At 46.9% G+C, this 21,308-nt stretch overlaps 1 long non-coding RNA gene across 1 annotated transcript; it reads right to left on the reverse strand.

The window, feature by feature from the left end:
• Nucleotides 1-6,577: 6,577 nt before the first annotated feature.
• LOC140388287 (uncharacterized) lies at nt 6,578-15,975 on the reverse strand. The gene is made up of 3 exons (XR_011934133.1): nt 15,859-15,975; nt 15,672-15,746; nt 6,578-12,912 (listed from the first exon to the last, which is right to left on the reverse strand). It is a non-coding gene; the product is annotated as an uncharacterized lncRNA (long non-coding RNA).
• Between the last annotated feature and the right edge of the window lie 5,333 nt (nt 15,976-21,308).

Consider the following 21,308-nt stretch of genomic DNA (forward strand, 5'->3'; position numbering starts at 1 on the left):
TTTCTAATTGGAGGGCTGTGACCAGTGGTGTTCCACAGGGATCAGTGCTGGGACCTTTGCTCTTTGTAGTATATATAAATGATTTGGAGGAAAATGTAACTGGTCTGATTAGTAAATTTGCAGACGACACAAAGGTTGGTGGAATTGCGGATAGCGATGAGGACTGTCAGAGGATACAGCAGGATTTAGATTGTTTGGAGACTTGGGCGGAGAGATGGCAGATGGAGTTTAATCCGGACAAATGTGAGGTAATGCATTTTGGAAGGTCTAATGCAGGTAGGGAATATACAGTGAATGGTAGATCCCTCAAGAGTATTGAAAGTCAAAGAGATCTAGGAGTACAGGTCCACAGGTCATTGAAAGGGGCAACACAGGTGGAGAAGGTAGTCAAGAAGGCATACGGCATGCTTGCCTTCATTGGCCGGGGCATTGGGTATAAGAATTGGCAAGTCATGTTGCAGCTGTGTAGAACCTTAGTTAGGCCACACTTGGAGAATAGTGTTCAATTCTGGTCGCCACACTACCAGAAGGATGTGGAGGCTTTAGATAGGGTGCAGAAGAGATTTACCAGAATGTTGCCTGGTATGGAGGGCATTAGCTATGAGGAGCGGTTGAATAAACTTGGTTTGTTCTCACTGGAACGAAGGAGGTTGAGGGGAGACCTGATAGAGGTCTACAAAATTATGAGGGGCATAGACAGAGTGGATAGTCAGAGGCTTTTCCCCAGGATAGAGGGGTCAATTACTAGGGGGCATAGGTTTAAGGTGAGAGGGGCAAGGTTTAGAGTAGATGTACGAGGCAAGTTTTTTACGCAGAGGGTAGTGGGTGCCTGGAACTCGCTACCGGAGGAGGTGGTGGAAGCAGGGACGATAGTGACATTTAAGGGGCATCTTGACAAATACATGAATTGGAAGGGACTAGAGGGATATGGACCCAGGAAGTGTAGAAGATTGTAGTTTAGTCGGGCAGCATGGTCGGCACGGGCTTGGAGGACCAAAGGGCCTGTTCCTGTGCTGTACATTTCTTTGTTCTTTGTAGTGTTGGACAGAGCTGTGTGTACCAGCAAGCATTGAGACAGCTCCCAATTTGTACCCTTTCCTGGATACTTGTAAATCTTTTTAAGGGTCAATAAGAACTTAAATTTACCTGACTCTGAGGTGGTAGACCCACCATATCTTCTTCCCATCAGGCAGTTAATTGGATAATGGCGGGCCTTCTTCCCAACTGAGGACTCTGAAATAAAACTAGACCCGACAAGAGCTGCTGGTGAATCAGAGGCTGGCAGTTCTTGCACTCAGCATCCTCACAGACAAGGCCATGGCAACTGCCGGAACAACCCCCCCTCCCAGAGTCCCAGGATCACAGAGGGACCCAGCAAAAGGGTAGGTGCTGTTGGGGTGGGGGTGGGGTCTCACAGGGTAGGGGTCACGGCCAGAGGTCATAAGGATCAGCAGTAAGGGCAGGGGATGTAGGTGTCAGTGACCACCCTTCTCCCTACCACCCCATGCCCATGCCAACAATCATGCACAAGTTATTGCAGATTGAGGGACACTGCCCTTAAGGGACTCAAGTGAAGGTGGAGCAGGAAGGTTAATCATGGGCCTTCCCATCCAGAGCGTACTTCTGGTGTAGGTGGAAAGGAATCGGGTATCAGTCGGGTATGTCAGCTCAGGCCCGCCCATCTCCTTCCTCAGGTCCTGGAGGGGCAGATGATTCTGGCTGAGGATTTTGCAGGACCAAATTTCAAATTCTTGGTACAATGGAGAGTCTGCCAGAATGCGTTATGTTGAGGGGGATGGAGATATCCACCTCCACCTTGGTCATTGTCTGGAGACAGCCTGGAATCCATCCTCACCAATGTGGAGAGGCTCTTGATAACCACCCCACAACCTGTGGAAGCCAACGTCATGCAGCAACTAATGACTGAGGTTGCACCTTCCACATGCAGTCATTGCAGCTTTCATGGAACGACACATTTCTGCAATAGAAGTTCAGGAAGATGCCATCGTGGCTCTGAGCTGGATTTCACTGATGGCTAGGGATTTGTCCTTGACCAAATCACTAGGTTGCTAGACAGGAGCCAAAGAGTTATAGAGTCATGGAGTTTTACAGCACAGAAAGAGGCCATTCAGCCCATCACGTCTGCGCCAGCTATCAAACACCAATTTATTCTAATCCCTTGGTCCATAGCATTTTATGCCATGGCATTTCAAATGCTCATCCAAATGCTTTGTAAATGTTGTGAGGGTTTCTGTCTCCACCACCCTTTCAGGCACTGAATTCCAGACTCCCACCACAGTTTGGGTGAAAAAGTATTTTTTCAAATCCCCTCTCAATCTCATTCCCCTTACCCAAGACTGTGGTATAAATCATGGAGCATGTACCTACTGGCCTTTCTCTGGGTGCAGAATTCTTGTTGCTTCCTCTGTCACGCCACCATTGCCCATGCCATTGCGTATCAGCCAGGTGGTCCAGAATGCTGTAGTCTGTGATGAAATGGTGGAGTTTGAAATGATGGGTCATAGAATCATAGAATGGTTACAGCACGGAAGGATATCAGTTGGCCTGTTGTTGTGGAGGGTTGGTTGATTGGGGGTCGTGGAGGTTTGGTTAGGGTTGGGGGGTGGGTTGGTGGGGGATGGTGGAGAGTTGGTTAGGGTTGGGGGTGGGTTGGTTCGGGATGGTGGAGAGTTGGTTAAGGTTGGGGTGGGTTGGGTGAGGATAGGGATGTGTTGGTTCAAAATGGGGTGGGTTAATTGGGGAAGGGGATGTGTTGGTTGGTTGGGGATGGGTTGGTTGATTGGGATGGAGATTGGATGGGTTGGTTGGTTGGGAATAGGTTGGTTGGCTGGTGATGGGTTGGTTTGTTGGGGATGGGATGGGTTGGTTGGGGATGGGATGGGGATGGGTTGCTTGGGGATGGGTTGGTTGCAGATGGGATGGGGATGGGTTGGTTTGGGATGGGTTGGTTGGTTGGGGAGGGGGATGGGTTGGTTAGGGATGGGATGGATTGGCTGGGGATGAGTTGGTTGGGGATGGGTTGGTTGGGGATGGAATGGGTTGGTTCGATGGGGGTGGGAATGGGTTGGTTGGGGATGGGTTGTTTGGGGATGGGGTTGGGTTGGTTGGGGTTGAGTGTGGGTGGTTGCTGGGGGGTGGGGATGGGCTGGTTGGTTGGGGATGGGTTGGTTAGGGATGGGGTGGGTTGGCTGCTGGGAGATGGCAGAGGGTTGGTTGGGGTGGGTTGAATTGTTGGGGCTGGGTTGCGTCGGATTGAGTGTGGGTGGCTGCTGGTGGATGGGGATGGGCTAGTTGGTTGGGAATGGCAGAGGGTTGGTTGGGGATGGGGTGGGTTGGATTGTTGGGGTTGGGTTGGTTGGGGTTTAGTGTGGGTGATTGCTGGGGGTTGGGGATGGGCTAGTTGGTTGGGAATGGCAGAGGGTTGGTTGGGGATGGAGTGGGTTGGACTGTTGGGGTTGGGTTGGTTGGGGTTTAGTGTGGGTGGTTGCTGGGGGTTGGGGATGGGCTGGTTGGTTGGGGATGGGGATGTGTTGGTTGGGGATCGGGATGCATTGATTGGGGATGGGATGGGTTCGCTGGGGATGGGTTGGCTGGGGGTGGGGTGTGTTGGTTGGGATGGGGTGGGTTGGCTGCTGGGGGATGGTGGAGTGTTGGTTCGGGTTGGGTTGATTTGTTGGGGTTGGGTTGAGTGTGGGTGGCTGCTGTGGGATGGGAATGGGCTGGTTGGTTGGGGATGGTAGAGGGTTGGTTGGGGATGGGTTGGGTTGGATTGTTGGGGTTGAGTGTGGGTAGTTGCTGGGGGATGTGGATGGGCTGGTTGATTGGGGATGGAGATGGGTCGGTTGGGGTTGGTGGTGGGTTGGTTGGGGTTGGGGGTGGGTTGGCTGCTGGGGGATGGTGGAGGGTTGGTTGGGGTTGGGTTGAACTGTTGGGGTTGGGTTGCTTGGGGTTGAGTGTGTGTGGTTGCTGGGGGATGGGTAGGTTGGTTGGGATGAGGATGGGTTGGTTGGGGATTGAAGTGGGTTGGCTGCTGTGGGATGGCGGAGGGTTGGTTGCGAATGGGGGTGAGTTGGATTGTTGGGGTTCGGTTTTTTGGAGTTATGTGGGTGGCTGCTGGGGGATGGTTAGTTGGGGTGGGGGTGGGCAGGTTTGTTGGGGATGGAGGTGCGTGGCTGCTGAGGGATGGCGGTGGGTTGGTTGGTTGGGGATGGGGAGGGTTGACTTTGGAAGAGGGTGGGTTGGTTGGGAATGGGGGTGGGTTTGCTACTGGGGGATAGCGGAGGGTTTGTTGGTGGGCTTGTTTGTTGGAGTTGGGTTGGTTGGAGTTGGACGTGAGTTGGCTACTGGGCATGGTGGAGGGTTTGTTGGGATTAGGGGTGGATTAGGTTGGCTGCTGGGGCATGGTGGTGGGTGGGTTGGGAGTGGGTTGTTTGGTGGAGGTAGGCATGGGTTGGCTGATGGAGTTTGTGGGGTTGGTTATTTGGTAGGGAATGCAGAGTCGGTGGTTGGTGGAGGATGGAGTGCGTTGTTTGGTGGGGAATGCAGGGTTGGTTGGTGGAGGATGGGGGTGGGTTGTTTGGTGGAGGTAGGCATGGGCTGGCTGGTGGAGGATGTGGGTGAGTTGTTTGGTAGGGAATGCAGGGTCACTTGGTTGGTGGAGGATGGGGTGGGTTGTTTGGTGGGGAATGCAGGGTCGGTGAATTGGTGGAGGATGGGGGAGGGTTGTTTGGTAGAGGTAGGCATGGGCTGGCTGGTGGATGATGTGGGGTAGGTTATTTGGTAGGGAATGCAGGGTCGTTGGTTGGTGGAGGATGGGGTGGGTTGTTTGGTGGGGAATGCAGGGTCGGTTGGTTGGTGAAGGATGGGGTGGTTGTTCGGTCGAGGTACGCATGGGCTGGCTGGTGGAGGATGTGGGTGAGTTGTTTGGTAGTGGTAGGCATGAGCTGGCTGGTGGAGGATGTGGGGTGGGTTGTTTGGTGGAGAATGCAGGATCGATTGGTTGGTGGAGTATGGGGGTGGGTTGGTAATTATCCACCTGGCAGAAAATCTTACATTAATTGATACAGAAAAGAGAGTTCCAGATGTTAAGATTCAGTGGGTGTTGATGGCAGTTCACATTTTTTCAACATAACATAGTAGTTGCAGGGGACGAGGGAATCCAATTAACTCCAGTCAGACAGTTCTTCCTGCATGCCTGTTTAGCCTGTATAATTGAGGTTCAAGTCATCTGGAGACCAAACTTTAACTAATGCCTGTAGCAGTGATCTAAGCAACAAGAAAGTAAGGTGGGACCTGAATATGTGCCTGTGACTGAGGTCCAAAGGAGATGCAGATGCCTGGAGGCTGTCAGATTAAAGAGCACTTTAATCAGAAAAGGTCTACTGGCCTGAACATCCAACTTACACTAAAAAGGGCAGTGGTTGATAACTTCTCTCAAAACTCAAATAAAATGATGTTTACCACCACCTTCTGAAGGGCGATTAAACATGGACTGCTTTTCTACCCATGAAAGAATTAAAAAAGATGTGTTTCAAGCAGCAGCAGTATTAAATTTCCTGGTGACTCAGCTACTCAAATCAGTTGAGATTTCTTAAGGTCTAGCAAGGTGTCACTCTGTCTAAACTGAGAATGTACTGTTATGAAGGCTTAAAGTAAGCTTATCCATTTCCACCAAGCCCACCAAATCTATTTGAGGGCACAAATTTGATGCCCAGATTCACCTTGGCTTTTCCTCTGTTAACTGCATCTCCAGCAGCACCCACCTATAGCAGTTGGACACTTCACCACTGCCCTTAGGGAAATGGGGACTGCCCAGGCTCCCACTCCTGTCATGTCCCTCTTGATGGATCTGTCAGTTTTATCCTGATAGTTTCTCTGAATGGGTTAGAAGGATAAAAATTACTTCTAACTCCAGAGTAACTACTTGAAAAAAACAGACCCAGCCTTGCACGTGACACCCCACAAACACACACAACCGCTCCAGGGGACCAACCACATCACCCCCGACCCAACCACCCACCCTCGGCTGGGCCTGATCCCTCCCTCCCAAACCCCGACCCTCCTGACCCAACCAGATTCCCCACCCCGACATGACCAACTCCCACCGACCTCCACCTAGACTCCAACCCCCCCCCCACCCCACACTTCCCATCGCCCTCTCCAGTATGACCATCCTCCCCCCCCTCTGGTTCGAAATCCCCCTTTCAGACTGACTCCCCTTCCGGTCTGAGTGACTCCACCTGCCGGACTGACCCTCACCCTACCCTCCGGTCCGATCCCCCCCTGACATGCTCCAATGTCACCACTGGAAATACCACTTCGTCTTATTCCATCCTTTTTTACACTTGTTTACATAGTTGCCACATGCCGACTATCAGAGGGTGTGTCTGAAGATTTCTAACACAGCAAAGGTTAGACATTTGAAATAACTATTTTTTCCATTTTCTTCTGCATCACCTGATGTGAAGATTTAGCAGATATAATTTTCAATATTTTTTATCAACAGCAAATCAAATATGAGAACTCAAACATTTTCCTGCTATCTGCTGCACCCCTATATGTTGCCTTCTGTTCACCTTTGGAAAATCTATAAATTGGCAACCCTGGAGAGGAAGTAGAAACCACAAGCATTAGAAAATATCTGCAATTGGAACAATAAAATAAACTCAGGCCAACTTGATTTTACAAAATATTATTTCAGTTATGATGTCAGATTGGAGCCCCAATTGATGGTCTGGCCAGGGATTAGCCATAATGCACAAAGCGCCATCAGCATCTCTCTCCATTAGAGACAATTGGTTATATATAGATTGAGGGGCATCACTCCACGAGCTTGGATAGGTGGATTGGCCCCACTATATTGCCGCTTAATTGGAAACAAAATGTAAAAATTAAATGAAGAGTCAAGATCCCTATTGAAGAAAACTACCGACTTTGAAAAGAATAGATGATGTCAATTGTGAGGCAATGCGCCGCTTACAGTAGACTTGAGTTTTAGAAAAGTTGGAGTGAGTTGAGGAAAAAAGACTGGGATAGATAAAGAGATGCAACACTATGAAGTCATGGGCAGGATTTCCCTGCCTTACCGCCAGTGGAATCTTCCTGTCCTGCCAAAGGCACCCCCCTGCGGCGGGTTCCCCAGCAGAAAGACAGGCAAGCCATGCAAACCACTGATGACATTGGCAGGACTGGAGTCCAATGGAGAGCCGCCTCTGACACTGGGAAACATGGGTGCACAATCCCATCCATAGCGAAAGGGAAAAATTGGAGCCTTTGCAACAAAGAAGAATGTAAAGGATGGCATTCATGCAGCTGAGGAAGAACAAGGGAGTAAAGTTCAGAGTACCAGAGAATATAATTAATTTGCTTAATTACTTGTCCAACTGAAATCTTTACACAATTACATTCAAAAAAGTGGCTTGATTGAAGAAAATGACAAAAGACTAATTTGCTTGCTGAATCTCCCTGTTGATTTGCATCATACTGCAAGAGTACTTATTCATATTGCACGCAAGTGCACAGGGATGCAAAATGCAAGGAAACTGAAGTAACATGGTTTTAAATATCAATAAATACATCATGCAAATAAAGTTAGCATGTTTTGTCAATTGGTAGTAGCAATACTTAAAGATTCTTGAGTACACTTTTACCCGAGAATCTTACTGTTTCTCAAAAAATGACACAATTCATGTCACTCTTAAAAGCATACATGCCTCCAGATGTTGAGCAGTAAAGACGAGAGAAAAGCACAATAAAGAACATCACTATTTCATGTTACATTATGAAATAGTACATGATTGTAGGGTTAGCCAAACCAGTGAAAGACAAATTCAAGACTAGAATTAGAATTATTTTCGCACAAAGTGTGATCAGCATGTGCAATGGGCTTCTGCTAGAGTAGTGAAGGCCAAAAGGCTGAAACATTTGAATATTAATATGGACCACTGTACCTTTCTGGATAGTTGAACTATTAAACTTGAGATTTTGGGATTAGGATTTATTATTGGACTCCTTCATCATAAATCTTATTCCTCAAATATTGAGGTAACTATAACTGAATTATGGACACGTTGTGCATGTGTGATCGGTGATCCCAGAAGCAGCTACAATTTAACCTCTGGCTGTGATTGCAACTAACATGCGATTTCATAATGGCTGGCCAATTAAGGGACGACCAACTTGAACCACAGCCGGCGATAGGCTCAGCGCTGACGGCGGGGCTGGGAGCTTGTTGGGTTCTGACTCAAATGGGGACCCAATAGATGACAGGAGGAGCCTCAGGGAGCTGTCCAGGAGGGAGGCATACATTTAGGAGCAGTTTTAGCCCCAGCATCTTCCGGACATACCAGTCAGGAGGGCAATACCCCGCTTCTTGGGTGAGTGCCTGCACACTCTAGTTGAGGTGGTGAGTACCAAGTGGGACATCTTAATACCCTTGGATAGCAAGAGGGGGTCACCCCACTAAATGAAGATGTCCTGGCAGAGGTGGCACTCAAGGTCAGCAGGCATGATGTGGTGCACCAACGCTGCTGAGGACTCGAGTTCGATCCCGGCCCTGGGTCACTGTCTGTGTGGAGTTTGCACATTCTCCCCGTGTCTGCATGAGTCTCACCCCACAACCCACAACTGCTCGGGCAGCACGGTAGCATTGTGGATAGCACAATTGCTTCACAGCTCCAGGGTCCCAGGTTCCATTCCGGCTTGGGTCACTGTCTGTGCGGAGTCTGCACATCCTCCCCGTGTGTGCGTGGGTTTCCTCCGGGTGCTCCGGTTTCCTCCCACAGTCCAAAGATGTGCAGGTTAGGTGGATTGGCCATACTAAATTGCCCTTAGTGTCCAAAATTGCCCTTCGTGTTGGGTGGGGTTACTGGGTTATGGGGATAGGGTGGAGGTGTTGACCTTGGGTGGGGTACTCTTTCCAAGAGCCGGTGCAGACTCGATGGGCCGAATGGCCTCCTTCTGCACTGTAAATTCTATGATCTATGAACCCAAAAGATGTGCAGGATAGGTGGATTGGCCACGCTAAATTGCCACTTTATTGGAATTTTATTTTTAAAATGATGTGCTGCACCACACCTGGATATAGTGACAAAAAAGGTTCAATGATCTTCTGTGCTTCACAAGGGTGAGTAGCGGGTTGGCATGGCCCAGTGTGGAGACGAATGGAAGGATGGCCATCCTTTGTGATGCTCAGGGATGTAGGAATGAGGGTAACAGAAGTCATATACCCATCCGTGTTAAGGCTAGGAGATGAGATCAGTAACCCTGGGTCCATCTAAGGGTCAAGTGTACAAAGATGACGGGAACTTCAACAGGATTCGCAGGGGTGGGGGATGGGCGAGAGCATCGAATGGTGTTGCAAATGGAGGGTGGAGTAATGGCTGGACCTTTGTACTTAAAGGAGAGAAGCTATAATGCTGCTGAGTATACAGCAACTGGTGATGGGGTGGCCAACCTGCTCATCCTGAGCAAATGCAAGATGGCTGCCCTTGAGCTTGAGTGCGAGCGCGTACAAAGGTCACCAGTTCGCGGAGAGGAAGGTGTCTCGGAGGAAGGTAAGACTTCAGTCGACAGAGGCAGGACACATGGAGAGTATAGAAAATATGGGGTCATCGATCTCACATGAGGACTTCTGAACAAATTTCCTCTATTATTCAGCAATCTCAAAGCCACCATGATGCCATTGATATCTCTCTTACCCGTTCACCTAGCAGACTATGGCTCCAACTCCATCTACAAGTTTGCTGATGACACAACCATTGTGGGTCGGATCTCAAACAACGTTGAGTCACAGTCAGGACGGGGATGGAGAACCTAATGGCATGGTGTAATGACAACAATCTTTCTCACAATGTGAGCAAAACTAAGGAGCCTGTCATCGACTTCAGGAAGTGAAATTTTGTCCACGCTCCTGTCTGTGTCAATGATGCTGAGGTGGATTGGGTTGACAGCTTCAAATTCCTAGGTGTAAACATCACCAACAATCTGTCCTAGTCCACACATGTCGACACTACAACCAAGAAAGCACAACAGCTCCTATACTTCCTCAGGAAATTTGGCATGTCCACAACAACTCTTACCAATTTCTACATATAAGGGGCAGCACGGTAGCATTGTGGATAGCACAAATGCTTCACAGCTCCAGGGTCCCAGGTTCGATTCCGGCTTGGGTCACTGTCTGTGCAGAGTCTGCACATCCTCCCCATGTGTGTGTGGGTTTCCTCCGGGTGCTCCGGTTTCCTCCCACAGTCCAAAGATGTGCGGGTTAGGTGGATTGGCCATACTAAATTGCCCATAGTGTCCAAAATTGCCCTTAGTGTAGGGTGGGGTTACTGGGTTATGGGGATAGGGTGGAGGTGTGGACCTTGGGTAGGGTGCTCTTTCCAAGAGCCGGTGCAGACTCGATGGGCCGAATGGCCTCCTTCTGCACTGTAAATTCTATGATAATCTATAGATGTAGCATAGAAAGCATCCCATGGGTGGCATGATGGGGTAGTGGTTAGCACTGCTGCCTCATGGTGCCGAGGACCTGAGTTCAATCCCAGCCCGGGTCACTGTCCGTGTGGAGTTTGCACATACTTCCTGTGTTTGCTTGGGTCTCACCCCCACAACCCAAAGATGTGCAGGATGTGTGGATTGGCCATACTAAATTGCTCCTATCTGGCTGCATCACCGTCTGGTATGGTAACTGTTGGTCCAAGACCGTAAGAAACAACAGAGTCGTGAACACAGCCCAGTCCATCATGCAAACCCACCTCCCATCCATTGACTCTGTCTACACTTCCTGCTGCCTTGGGAAAGCGGACAGCATAATCAAAGACCCCTTCCACCCAGGCTATTCTCTCTTCCAACTCTTCCATCAGGCAGAAGATACAAAAGTTTGAGAACATGCACCAAAGATTCAAAACTATTTCTTCCCCATTGTTACCAGACTCCTGAATGGCCCTTCTCAGGTCTAAACTGATCTTAAGGACTGATCTTCCTATGCATCTTCTCTACAGCTGTCGCACTATATACCGTATACTTCACCTGCTGTCTATTTTTATGTATTTTCATTATGTATCCTCTTCATGTATTTATTCCAGCTTTTTATTGAACTCAAATTTCTGCTGTGGTGGGATTCGAACCCGGGTCCCCAGAGCATTACCCTGGGTCTCGGGATCACTCATCCTGTGACAAGACCACTACGCCAGTGCCCCTCCACCTCCTCATATGTATTTATTATATATTCTATGTTTTCATGTATGGAGCGATCTGCCTGGACTCTACGCACGCAATACATTTCACTGTACCTCGGTACACGTGACAATAAATCTAAATCCAAAATCTATTTAAGTGATAATACTGACTGATTGTCTTGCTCCCTTAGATAAGCCATCCTCCAGAGTCGGCCGTGCTTCTGCGGGCCCTTCATTGATACCTGAGGAGGCATTGCTGACAAATCCACCCGTGTCACACCCTCTCTTGCAAACACCAGCTCAGATACAAGCACATGGGTGGGCTTTCAGTCATCAGCTCAGATGGAGCGCACTGTGGGGTGGGCATGGCATTCTTGCTTGCGGAGCTGGCAGGCAGGGAATGCCCAGGGTCTCAGCTGCCAGAGGTCTCATCCACATAAAGAGATATTAGGTCAATGACCAAAAGCTTGGTCGAAGAGGTAAGTTTTGAGGGGTATCTTAAAGGAGAAAAGTAGATAGAGAGGCAGAGACGTGTAGGTAATGAATTGCAGAACGTAGGGCCTAGGTAATGGAGGTTCACCAGACTAATTTCTGGGATGGTGGGATTGACTTATGAGGAGAGATTGAGGAAACTGGGCCTGTTTTCTCCAGAGGTTTGATGGATAAGAGGTGATCTCATTGAAATTTTCGAGCTACTTACAAGGTCTGGCCGGATAGATTAAGATAGGATGGTTCCATGGCTGGTGAATGTAAAACCAAGGGCATGGTCTCAGAATAAGGGGCAGACCATTTACACCTGAGATGAGAAGGAATTTCTTCACTCAGAGGGTGGTGAATCTTTGGAATTCTCTACCCGAGGGTTGTGGAAGCTCAGGCATGTTCAAGACAGGAGTCCATAAAGTTCTGGATACTAATAACATCTGGGAACAGCATGTAAGTTACACTGAGTTAGATGATCGTCCATGACTTAATTGAATGGTGGGGCAAGCTCGATGGGCCAAATGGCCTATTCCTGATCCTGTGTTCCTATGTAAGTGAAGACGGGGCCACAAATGGTGGAGTGAGCAAAATAAGGGTTACTCAAGAGGTTAGAGTTGGAAGTGTTCAGATATCTTGGTGTGGTGTAACTGCTGCTTTGTAGGAAATCACAAGAGAGCACAGCAACGTCCCTGAAACCCTAACCCTAAAACAGCAGTGCTCTGAATTTGCCAAATATTTTGTTCTTGTTAATTAAAGGATATATATTGATCATGTGAAAGACTGTGTAACACTCCATTAGTATTATGCTAAAAGAGTCAGCCTATATTGTGGACTCAAGTTCCTTGAATAGACCTGAAAGTTTTGGCCTCCTGAGTGCTAACATTGGACCAAGCAGAAACCTAAAGTTGCTGAAGAGCTGAATTAGAAAATGAAAGATGAAACTAAGCCTCTTTCCAACCGACCTATGTTAATCAGTGAGCATTACCAAGTTATGCTTGGTTCCCAGCTCAGTATGACAAACGACAACAAAGAAAAATCACATTCAAAAGATGCAGACATTTTCAAGTTTCTGGTGCTGTTTTGCCCAATGCAAGAACCACGTTGTCACCCAACTTGATTGTGAGAAGTTCAACCCACGCACATCAAGAAAAATTGCATCTGCTATCTTTGGTGCTGTTGGACTCGGACACTTGTATTTTCGGAGATCTGTTGCCACTGTAAGCATCAATGGTACCTGTTATGGTGATGGAGAAAAAGCGTGGAATTATACATGGAAATATTGGACTTTAAAAATACCTGACTTTTACATTTTTTGAAAGGACACAGACTCCAACGATGGCTGAGAATGTACCATTAGCCGCTGACAAGAATGGCTGCAGGGTTTTTCTCTAAGGAACAATGGAACCCCACCCTGTGGTTCCAGACAAGTTAATTCAAACAAAATCCAAAGATCCATTGTCATCTCTGGTAAAGGCAAAGGAACGCAATGGCTATCTCATCCAAAGACCCTGGGTATAAATTGCCTGGACATAAGAGTGGACTCCAGTTCGAATACAGAAAGACAGGACTTAAAAGCTAGCTGAGAGCTGCCCAGTGTCTGTCTGCGTGTGTGTGCTGTGAAAAATAACAGCTGGAAGTTTGCCACTGAAGGTGATAGAGTAACCGAGGCAGGGCCTCTGGAAGATCTAAAGCTCTCTGACTGCGCAAAGTCGAGCAGCCAGCAGAAGGATCGCAGCTAGAAAAAGAACCGCACTACAGAACACCAGAAGTGGAGAATCAATCACTAGAATCAACCGGTATCGGCTACAACACTCATCATCTATTCCTCACAGCTCAGGGACTGTTGTATATAACTTTGTATTTATATTTACTGAGTATTAGACTCAATTTTACCTCTAATCTGTATGAATGTAGATGCATGTGTTTTACTATTTCTCCTTATCTTTTTAGTAGTTAATAAACTCACTCTATCCGAACTCAAGAAAGCCTGAGTAAATTGGCTTATTTTTAATTAGAACTAATAGATCTGGAAAATGTATCGAAGGGAAAGGGAACCTTGTTAGATTAAACCTTTGTAAATGCCAGCAGAGGGTGAGTTGAATAAAGACACGGAGCCCCCCCTCACCCAGATTTGTAACAATTCTGGGGTTATCCTAGCAGGATGTACAACTTTTGGGGAACCTCACCGGGTGCTGGCTGCAACAATGATCGTGATACGTGAATGTGTGTACCTGGTCCATACCAGACCTGACCTATAGCACAGCTTGATGCTGAAACTGGATACAAATTGTGGCAAAGTGTTCCAATTCCCCTGACGAAAACAAATCGCTAGACGGAGAAAAAAAGTAACAAGTGGAAATTGTACACCGTGCTTTGTAACTGAGCGGTGAATGAACTAAATGTGCCCCCCCCCCCCCCCCCAGAACATTGTAGGTTAATGCACCTCCCTCATTGCATGTGGGCCACACCTCACTGTCGGCATCGCCAGTCCTTCCTGCGATGACAACGCTAGGACACTGACAATTTTAAAGTGAAGTAAATATCCCATCGATGCCACGGCCCAGCTGCATGTCCCCCACCTCCCAGGATATTCAGACTGACACTGCATCCCTGCACTGACTAAAATACATAAATAATTTGTCAAATAACGAGTGTCCTCAGCCTCGGGTAGCAGATGTCCTTCATTTTAAAATTGCCTAACTGACCAATAAGGAACAAAAACAGAAACAATCTCAGCAGGTCTGACAATATCTGTGTGTGGAGAGGGTACGAAACTAACCTTTTGAGTCTGGACGACTCTTGTCATCATCAACAACAGAACTCACAACCAAGTTTGACAAAGAGTCATCCAGGCTCGAAACGTGAGCTCCGTTCTCTGTTGGCGCTCAGATGTTGTCAGACCTGCTGAGATTGTCCAGAGTTTTCTGTTTTTGTTTCAAGAGTCCAGCATCTGCAGTAATTTGCTTTTTATCTGTGGCTTCTAAGGAGTCCAGTGAAACTTGTTCGGTTTGAGGTGGAGGGGAGGGGCTTTGTTTAGACTTTGCCCAGCAACAACCTCCCTCCACCACCTCCTCCACCGCCACTTACACAGCTTTCCATTTACCTCAGAAATAGGACTGGGAATGTGGTGGGTGTAGGAGGGAGGGAGGGAAGACTTTGGGGCAATGCAGAGACAATGCTTTCTGTTGGTGGTGCCTGTGCTTGAAGATGTGTGCGTGTGTGTTTTGGGTGCAGAAGTGCCTCCAGGCCTTTCTGCTCATCTTTGTTCAGAGGCCGCTGCCCTTTTGTTCTCTGAACCTCACCATCCTGGTTGCCACGGCAATGAGCAAGTATGGCCGGCTTGTTGTATTACCATATCAATCCTGTCCAATGAATGCGGTTAAGAAGAGAAAAATAAAGACAGATAGAGAGAGCTGGCATTTCTTTCCTGCTGCTGCCCAGAGAAATGAAAAGAAGTGATTCCTTGTTTGCTCTATTAACTGTTCTATTCAGACAGTGCTGAGTGCACCCCTCCACCCCCCCCCCGCCCCACACACCACCCCGTTAATAAAAAAACTCTATAAACCCTGCAGAAAAGGGTCGTAGCCCAGGTAAAGCTCCCTTTTATTTCGATGCCGTTTGCTCATTGGCTCGCCTGCTCGGCGCCTTTGTTCTCCCTGTGAGGCTGAAATATATGTTTCGCTTTTCTCTGTGTGTGTTTGTGGAGCTGCATATCCACTAAAGCTCTCCGATGGAAGAGAAAGGGGGGGATTAGATGGGAGAGCGGCGGACTTGCTGATGCAAGCTGAGGGGGGGGGGGGGGGGGGGAGAGCATGTACGTGTGCGGGGGCCCCTCGCTCCTCCCTCCCCCCACCCGACCACCACCAGGGGAGGCAAGAGGCAGCAGCGCGGGAGTAAACACGGAGCAGGAGAGAGGGCGCGCAGGCTTCACCTGGACCAGACCTCACCGACCAAGTTCTGCTGCTGTGGAACCTAAACGGGACTTTTACTCACACGGTGCGACGATCAGGTAGGGAGCATCTCTCTTCCGCTTAACTTCTTTTGTTGTTTGTGTGTGTTGCCTGTAATCTGTGAATCAGTCCCAATTGAAATGAACTGCACGCACAAAAAGAAAGCGCTAATTCCGACAAAAAAAAAGAATTTCTTTGCTTCACGCGCACAAAATGATATTTACTCTCACCGGGAGTCAAGACATTCAGCGGAGGAAGTCGCCAGCTGCTGTCCCTTGGAATAATGCAGCTCTGAAGACTATTTGCTTTTCAGACTGTGATGTCCTTTGTTGCAATCTTGAGAGCTGTGTTCCCGGAGCCCCCCCCCCCCCCCCCATCCCCATCTTTCCCGACTGCCGGGTTGAAAGAAAGTAGGGTTTTGCCTCTGCCCCCCCTCCCGCTTCCAACTGCTTTCCGTGTTTTTCTTTAAAGAAAACAAAAGAGCTGGGCTGTCTTTCTGTCCAAAACTGTACTTTATCCGTCCCTGACATTGAGCACTCGCCGAGCAATAAAGGGAACTCTCGAGTTGTGGCTCTTTTGTTACTCCAGACTGAATGCTTTCTGAGCTGTTGGCTGAACTTCACCGAATTCCTTTTGGGGGTGGCGGCGGTTAGGGGTTTGGGGAGGGGGGGGGGGGGGGGACGACTCAAAAGATTTACCTTTTTTCAGGAGAAGGGAAATCAGGCATCACTGTCTCATTGTTGGATTTCCAGCAGGTTTTGATTCCTCTTGTGGGTTGCTGACCAGCACTGCACCAGGTTTGTTATCACTAATGCTGATGTTCCCAGTCCTGAACTCAGACCAATTACACCCTTTTTGGATGTTGTAATTTGCACACATATTGCCTGTGCGACGTGCTGGTGGCTTGGAGTACCCCATTTCGTACCTGTGGCGACTTTCTGTTAAAATTATCATTCAGAGCCCTTTAACCTGCTCCTGAATGATTCCCTATTTAAGACGCATCTTTTCTGGAGTCTGACTTAAGGACTCTTCGGGCCACCATCTGCGGTGAAAGGAATTTGCACAGACCCATCAGTAATTCAGGGCTGTCTGGAATTACTTAAACGTGTATGTGTGTCAGGTAACTGATGCTTATACATATTTCATCCCAAATGGTTCATTTTGCCTTCTTTGCCCATAGGGCTGTCTGAGAAATGTTGCTGCTTTTGGTACTTGTCTATCGTTATTTAAACTAAGTTTCTCGATTTCTAGAATTTTCTGTGGTACTGCACGCCACTTTGAATCTTGTCTTGCAGATGACACTTGTTTCAAGTCGCCAGTACAGACCTCACACCCTGCTTTCAGTAATGTAGAGAACTGTTTTCACATTGTGTGCTCGTCAGCAAGTTCTCTGCGACAAAAAGAAACAATCCCCTTCCATCCAGTCAGTGTCTCTGAAACAAAGAAACCAGGCAGAACCCCAGCATGGAAAAGAAAATGTGTAGATTTATGTCAAACTATTTGAAAATAACTGGACCAGGCTGTTCTGAAACCTTCCTTTAATACAAATTCTTGTTGAGTAATAATTGGCTCAATAAAAGACATCCTCTTTGCATCAAGCCAGGTGAAAGGCAGATACAGTTGTGATTTGTAGTTTTATGGGATTTGTCCCCTTCAGTTTATAATGGATTGTGCTCTGCTGCTTAGAACACATCCAATGTTTCGAATGTTAACAATGAAACATGGGTTGAACAATGCATTCAATGTCCATCATTTAGATAGATGGAGTACTTTGTTTGTTCCTGTTAACCCTTTCTTTACTCTGGTTTTGGAGCATTGAAAACCATTTTTAAAAAACAAATTTTGTTCTCTTTTCTCTATTTTCTGTATCCTTTTCCACTCCCACTTTCTCTCTCTCCTCACAAATCCCCTTCCTTTGCTTTTCTTTCTGTCTCTCCCAACTGGGAGAAAATGTGTTTTTCCTGCCCCTGCACATCAAGCTGCAGTATGACATTAACTGTGGTGAGTAGCTGAAACCCATCCCAGTAATGTGGGTCTATTTACAATTCTTAATTTTGACATGAACAGTGAGGAAAACTAGAATGAAGGCTAGTTAATCTCCCGTACTTCATTCAGCTGAGCATACCATACAGTCTTTTCTCCTTTCTCTCCTCCCTTTCTCTCCTCTCTCCCTTTCCCAGTCACTGATTTGAGGGCGATCGACTCAGCGGTGGAAAGCATAGCCAGCGTGTCCCGTTATATCTATCACGGGCCTTACCAGAAACAGTGATGGGACTGGAACCTCCAATGACTTTTAGAAGGAAGATTGATAAATATTTGGAAAAGAAAATATGGGGAATGAGGAATGGAATAAAGTGAATAGCACTTCCAGGGAGGTGGCACATATATGATACTCCAAATGGCCTCTCTGTGTGCAGTAAACTCGGTACCTATTTCCAGCAGGGGGAACTAGAAGTCAGAATCTGGTTGACATTTTAATTTTCCTCTGCTGTGATAGGTGATGAGGCCAATGGCAGGACCCAATGCCACATTAGCCAAAGCTACCCATTTCATTACCAACTGTGAATCAAATCTAGGACCTACTGTTCTTTTGAGATTAATGTTACACTGGGCAGTGCCTGTCCGTTCTCGACCATTTGGGAGATCTGGGGACATTTGAACTCTTATTTCATCTTATCTTAGGCAGTGTTAACTCCCATCTTAACCTTATTTTTTGTGGGGGGGGGGGGGGGGGGATAATTCGGCCACTGTACCATTGAGTCCTGATTTAGCCCTGTTGCTTCAGTGAACCATTACAATTGAGGTGTGATTTTTAGAACTTAAAATAATAATTGGGTTTCTACTTTCAAAGATGTCAGATCTCCCCAGAAGAGCTTGTTACGAACTTTCCATTCAGGGCATCAACGTTTTAGCACTCCTCAAAGCTTTCTAATTGGTCCAGTCGTTAAGTCCCTCACGTGATTCTTTCATAGGTCTCATTTTGTGCATTTAACTGGTCTGAACCTGTATTTGATTTGACTAAGAAGGCAGAGAATAATGTGCTTTTCCTGCCCTTCTATGTCAAGCTGCAGTGATGACATTAACTGTGGTGAGTAGCTGAAACCCACCCCAGTAATGTGGGTCTATTTACAATTCTTAATTTTGACATGAACAGTTAGGAAAATTAGAAAGCAGGCTAGTTAACCTCTCGTACTTCAGCCATCTGAGCATACCATACAGGTCTGCACCCTTCTAATTGCAGAATCCAGTTGTCTCCCAATGACCCATTTTTTTTCTTCCATTACTGTATCATGGTGTCCATTCATGTATTGATCACCCATTGCGTTGTTATGACACCCTGAGCTAGTGCACAGTCAATTCCAGTCCCACATAGCCTGGAGACACAACACACGTGAATTAACCAACAGTTCATCGAAAAATATCCAAAGTCTTTGTTTGCCCCTTGACTGCTCAATAATTACAGTGACCAGGTTTGTAAGTTTTAAGCACAATTACTGTTTATTCATAGCAAGAACTATAATGAAATAAACAGCAAATACAACTGATTAACTATTATCTAGTTCTTAATTCCCACATTAACTTGCCCCCTCATATACATACACATGTGCAAGGCAGACAAACACAGAGGGGAAGAAAGAGGGAACAGTTGAGGACTCTGGATCTGCACTCGTTGGAGTTTAGAAGGATGAGGCCGATCTTATTGAAATTTACAGGATACTATGAGGCGTGAATAGAGTGGACGTGGAGAGGATGTTTCCACTTGTAGCAAAAAGTAGAACCAGAAGACACAATCTCAGACGAAAGGGACAATCCTTTAAAACAGAGATGAGGAGGAATTTCTTCAGCCAGAGGGTGGTGAATCTGTGGAACTCTGCCGCAAAAAGCTGTGGAGGCCAAATCACTGAGTGTCTTTAAGACAGAGATAGATCGGTTCTTGATTAATAAGGGGATGAGGGGTTCTGGGGAGAAGGCAGGAGAATGGGGATGAAGAAAATATCAGCCATGATTGAATGGCGGAGCAGTCTTGATAGGCTGAGTGTGCTAATTCTACTCCTATTTCTTATGATGTTATGGTAAAAAAAAGAAGTAAATGAGAAAAAGAGTATTTGTTTTAAATGGGGTGTTTCTAGCACCTTACCCCTCTTCAGACTTTGCTTTCAGTTCAAGGTTTTTACTATAGATTCATTCAGGTCTTTGTAGTTTCAGGAATACAACACTCGTAGCCTTTCTGGATAGAGAAAGAAAGCAGATCCTTGTTTTTCTGTGTCTAGAACTCAACTACTGCCTCAGGTCTCTGAGAACCATTCATTGGCCATCAGCCGATCAATCAAACTGAGTCCCACGCCATCTCTCTTTCTAGCGCCAAAAGCTCCTCTCAAAACTGGCAGAGACTAGAAGAGTGTTCTCTTCTGTAACTTCTGAATTCCTCATTCGCTCTGCTGTTTGACTTTGTTTTAAAATTTAGAGTACCCAATTCATTTTTTCCAATTAAGGGGCAATTTAGCGTGGCCAATCCACCTAGCCTGCACATCTTTGGGTTGTGGGGGTGAAACCCATGCAAACACGGAGAGAATGTACAAACTCCACACGGACAGTGACCCAGAGCCAGGATCGGCAGCAGGGCTAACCCACTGCGCCACCGTGCTGCCCTTCTGCTGCTTGACTTAAAGATACATTTCCATTAATCCATTTAGATCAATGGATCAAAAATGATAACAGCAAAACAAAAGAAAGGGGAAATAAGGAAATAAATAGGAAGGACGGACACTCAGCATGAAGACACATCTGGCAACAGCCCTAGATTGCTTTGAATCTGTGCCCTTTTAATATCCTCAGCTTTCCCAAGTAGTGCGGCTAGGTAAGGTGACCACTTTTTAATTTCCAGGACTGGCAGCCCAGTAACTATGAGGAATGAAAGCCAGCCATTGTTCATTTTCTGATTATTACATTATAAAGAAGACTCTCCATGTGCACCCATGAGTGAGAGACCTTTGTGTGGCATGCATACATGCGTGCGTCAAACATGTGTTTGAGTGCTGGGGATGTGCATGTTCATGTGGGGAACATGCGTGGTTCTTTGTGGAATGTGCATAGCTCTGCAGGGAATGCGTGTGTGTGGGGAATTGCTTAATTCTACGGGGAATATGTCTGATTTTGCACCTCATGCCTGGTTTTGGCGTGTGGCTATTTGTGTTTGTGTAAGGCTCCACCTGAAGTGAATGGCAAGCTTCAGGGAGCAGAGTTTGTGATAACTGATATTAGTGAGCATTAGCGTATAGCAACCATGCATCGCTTGTATGGGAAACGTGTACAGTTTTCACAGCTGTAATTCAGAAGTGAAAAACAATGCATCCTGACTTCTCTGCCAACATCCACACAAATCGTCTTCCTTTCAGTGATTAGCTCTTCTGGTGATTGAGACATTCAACATTTTTATATATATATATATATTATATATAGGGACGGACAAATGAGGTACATAGTACTGGGAATGAGTTGTTTTTATTAGATTCGACCTACACTGTCTAAGTCATGAAATCAGGTGTACTTGTGCTTCACAGGTCCTGATGTGATTAACACTGAAGGATTTTCCTTGATTTGATCATTTTATGTTGCCTTCATTTCCTATTTAATCTAATCTATTGCATTTTCTTTCTCTTTCCCATTTTCTCTGAATTTT

This window comes from Scyliorhinus torazame, chromosome 13, assembly GCF_047496885.1.
Source record: "Scyliorhinus torazame isolate Kashiwa2021f chromosome 13, sScyTor2.1, whole genome shotgun sequence".
NCBI classification, from domain to species: Eukaryota; Metazoa; Chordata; class Chondrichthyes; order Carcharhiniformes; family Scyliorhinidae; genus Scyliorhinus; species Scyliorhinus torazame.